Source organism: Toxorhynchites rutilus, chromosome 3, assembly GCF_029784135.1.
Source record: "Toxorhynchites rutilus septentrionalis strain SRP chromosome 3, ASM2978413v1, whole genome shotgun sequence".
Lineage (NCBI taxonomy): Eukaryota > Metazoa > Arthropoda > Insecta > Diptera > Culicidae > Toxorhynchites > Toxorhynchites rutilus.
In genome coordinates, this window is record NC_073746.1 from 262,762,823 (window position 1) to 262,767,760 (window position 4,938).

The following is a 4,938-nucleotide window of genomic DNA, read 5'->3' on the forward strand; positions in this document are numbered from 1 at the left end:
GCAACGAAGGGGAATACGAAATGTGTTCAAAAAGAATTGCGAATTTTGTGTTTTTTAAATATTATTTATTTATTCAGGAATATCTTTTTTGTCCCCCTCAAAGTATTCCCCTCGATATATTAGTTTGGGGAAAAAGATATCCATTCTTTTCTCGTTTCTTGGCTTTAGTGATCAATATCTCGCGTAATATCGATCATACAATTTCAAGTTTAGGCTCGTTGTAAAGGTAGGTAAATGTATCCTTTGGGTGTTTTTTCTTTCTTCCATTCAGTTGTGAGTTACAGGGTGTTAACAAAGGAGGTCAACAAAAAGAAAATTCGGTACAATTTACACTTTTCATTTTATAAATGCGAAAATCAAGCCAGGCCGCTGAAATAGTGATTGATGTTTATGGTGCCAATATTGCAACAGTAAAATACGTTCAATTTAATTTATTTTCAATTTTTTTTTCATTTTTTTTTGCAATATTTTTAAATATTTTTCTTTAATTTAAAAAAAAAATTTCTCAGTGCAATACATTAAATTATAATTTCTACTGTTAACAAATCGACCATTTGCAGCTAGTGACTGACCAGAAACGTTCAGAATTGGCCAACAGAAAAGGTGTTGTGTTCCATCAGGACAACGCAAGGCCACACAATTCCGAGAGCTTGATTGGGGTGTTTTAATGCATCCTATATGGTTCGGACCCAGTACTAAACGATTATCACACTTTTCTCCCATTGGAAAATTTCCAGAGTGATAAGAAATTGGGATCAAGAGAAGATTGTAAAAATATATTGCTAAGGTTTTTCGCTAATAAGAACCAAGACCTCCATGATAGAAACAATATGAAGCTACCTTTAGAATGGCAACAAATTTTCCAACAAAACGGTGTATATTTGACCCAAATCGGACATTCCGAAGCATGATAAAAATAGTTTTGAATTTCATCCAAAAAACATGGATTACTTTTTTCCCAATCTAATATTATACACTTGTGCCAAGGTTTTTTAAAATCTTCGACGCACTTCAAAAAATCTTTTTTTATGTTGTTCAGCTCCTCCTTCGTTGCCGTCTTTATCTCGTCAATCGTAACGTAGCGTCGTCGTCGATTGGCACGAGTCAATCGATATGTCTAGGTCCTCAGCAATTTCTCTGACGGTGATTCGACGATTGGCCAATACAATTTTCTTCACTTCATCAATTTATTCGTCGTTGAAGTGCTCGGGCGTCTGGCACGCTCTTCGTTGTTCACATCTTCTCGGCCTTCTGAGAACATTTTGTACCACCGATAAACTTTGCTTCGATCCAAGGTACACTCTGTCCAACTTCCATAAGATCATCCTGATTCTATTTCGTTGCAACACAAACAGTTAGAATTTCAACAAGATACATTCATAAATTATTGAATGCTTAGAATAACATATATTTAAAGTCAATTTCGTTCAAAAGAGTTGTTTGTTTATTTATTGTGCTTAAATATGATAATTTCAGCTGTCCAGTTTCTATAAGACCAATTCAAAATTTCAAAATTCATTAGTATTATCAATGAAAAATTCAAAACGATCGGCTGACTTACATGTCAATAATTGTCAACCTTGCAATTTCATCTAATAACCTGGAAAATTCGTGTTGGAATACTATTTACCGAATGCTGCTGAACGAATTTCTCGATATTTTTCCATGTTACCGAAATTGCGACCTTGGTCTTCAATTGTGGTGTACCGCTTTCCCACAGTGTAGATTCTGCGTAAATGTATCCCCCTAAGATTATCAACCGGATTCAAGTCTGGAGAGCGAGTCGGCCAGTTCAAAAAAATAGGTTTTTGGTACCTTATCCATTGCTTAGTTTCCTTGCTGATAAAAATAGTAGCAATGTTTTGCTGGAACGTGAATTTTTTGTGACGATATCCACGCAAAAACGGTAGGAGGAAGGAATTCAGAACATTTATGTAATTCTTGAATGATATGAAAGCTATCTTGAGCGTTGCACAGAATCCCGCCCAAACCATGCACGAGCCTCCACCATAATTCTTGGTTGAAAAATACTGTTCCTTCTTCCGTAAATCACGCCAGGACCCGTTGAAACCGTCAGAAATATCCTAATTGAACTTTTTTCGTCAGTGTAGATAACCTATACATTGAAGAACTTTTCGTTATGGTATATAGCAAAATGTATTCTTTTGGAAACATTTTTCGTCACACTGTCGGTTCATGAGAGCTTCGACAAAACTCAGACGTCTTCCGATGTGAGATGGTGTAGGATAAGGAGCTTTAACCTTTTAAACCCTCTTTATGTGAGTATTTTTTACCAAAACTTGACGAATTGTCACCCGAGTAACATTTAAATTGAAATATTGTTTTATTTGAATAAGCGAAGCGAGGTATTTGAAGCTGTTCTAGCTATTTCCCGCTTATCCCGGTCAGAGATTTTCCAGATTTATTGATCAAAACAGTTAAAACAACGGAAAAATGTAAGTGGTTTTATAGAAACGAGTCAAAACACGTGCAAGCAAAGCAGCTGTCAAGAATTAACTGGACATTCAAAATGGCCGAACTTATCGGCATAAGTGAGAGACATGAGTACCAACACAACGCCACTAAATAATCGAAATTCGAATATACGTATCCTGCGAAAATTGAAAATTCGCGATTCTTTTCGAACATACCTCGTAATTGCCTAGAGTATAAACATTGGATCACGCTTATATTACTGACTCGCTGATGTATCTGGCACTGTAATCATTACATCGGACTGACGCCATTGCAACTACACAATTGGGTGGAGAATCATCAAGCTAGGCTATCATCGGTTCACCAAGAAAATAATAGTTCTGGAATTTTGTTTGTGATTTGGTTTCACATGACCGCAGCGCAACTCCCCACCAAGGATGACAACTACACTAATGACCCATTCCATGAGGTTATGCACCAATGAACCAAATTTCAAAATTAGTTTTAGGAAAAAATTGAAAACGTAATTTGAATAAGCACTAGTTATATCATAAATTCCTGGAAACGAATTTGATTTTTATGCGCTAATTTTTGAGAGAGGCGAGTTTAAAAAAAATATATAATTATATTTAAAATATTTGAAGTTTTCAGTATTTTTATGTTTCTTGAGATATCTCTGCACTTGCTTAACCAAAATACAATGTTTATATACCATTGAATGGATAATTAAATACTAGATCTAGATTTCATTTTGTAATTTTTGAGAAACAAGCATTTGAAAACAGGTAATAGAGATTTTTTTTTATTTATCAGATGAACCTAAGTTCAAACCTTTTTATACTTGGGTTTCTCTGAGCAAACAATAAGAGTCAACAACCCACACAATTTGGTTAAGATCGGTTTACAAATAGAGGAGTATCAACTGTCCCAAGAAGTCGTTGTCACATCACGCGAAGTAAACGATCCATTCCAGCGTGACGTGGTAATATTTTGACTCAATACAAACATTTTTTTGGCATTTTTATGTTTAATACATAAAAATGCCAAAAAAATGTTATTTTTGGAATTGAACGATTTTTTTTAGTGAAATTGAGAAAATTTACTACAAGAATCATCAGTTGGAGAATATTTTATAAATAGATTGGCATGTTGTTTGTCAAATACTTTTCTGACAAAACAACACCTGACTTTGTTTCGGACTGTTGAACATTAATGTTTGAAACGGAACTGAAACCGTTTCAAAATATACAAATGAACTTTCTTCTATATTTTGTCAACAATAGATAATATTTGAGTGGTAAGAATTTAGCCGACGCGTGTGGAGTTAGACAAAGAAAGTACACATCCAAATGCACACGCAAACGTCAACGGCTAACGATCAAAGTCAAAGACATCTTCAACACGCAAACATAAACGCCCCTGCACAGGTACGCGCACATGTACACACATACATACAAAGAGTTTATCAAAAATTTCTGATAGAAAAAATCAAATGCGTTCCCCCTGTAGTGAGCGCCACTCGATGATTCAGAATTGTACTAGCCATTGATCGCAAGCACCAGAGTGAACGTGTTAAACAATCACGATGTAAAAATTGGAGATCAGGTTTATGACCACCCCGAATTTCCCCAAACAACGGCATGCCGTGTACTGCAGGTAACAGGTAGATTCAATCTACATATTATATTTGGTTGAACATACCATAAGCAATTACAATTGTCTTTTTTTCGCAATGTTTCACAATCTAAAAGAACATTGAACTCATTTTGCATACAGGTTCAAAAATATTTCTTCTCTGTTTTTGAAGGAATGAAAACGCAAATGGCGCAAAAACGCTAGAATGAAGAGAGCCAGAAAAAAGTTACCATGTTATCAAATTGTCAACGTTATGGCACCTTTCATTTGACACTACTGAAAATTCGGTAGGAAGTACCGTTCCTGAGATACAAAAAAGGTTCAGGTTCAGGATCACCGGTCGCGTTAGGACCACATTTCCCTATAGGATGGACCTTTGGAAGGGGAAGGGGAGATCTCAGAGGAAAGTGAGATGTATTCAGAGTAATAAAAAACATAAAAAATAGTATATAGCTTGCTACAATACTGTGAATTCTTATTTAATACAATTTACTGATTGTGTGACGTGATAACGCTTCGTGGAGACTGTTTTTTCGCACAGAGTGCGTTGTCACGCCACAAAATGAATGCCGATTTTCGCAATGTTCTTGCGAGCTTTTTGAAAAATTGAATATACAGGAATCACCGTTCATCTTTTGTTGACAAATCATAGAACAAAGTTTATTGGTATGTTTTGAAACGGAACTGAAAATACAACATTAATGTTCAAAAGTCGGAAACCTCAAAAAGACAGGTGTTGTCACGTCACAAAAGTATTGGGCTGGCAACAAGCGAATTGAACTGTAAAATATTCTCCACCTGAATATTCTTATAGGAATTTTTCTTTATTTTACTTTAATATCGTTTACTATTTGGAAATCGTGTGAT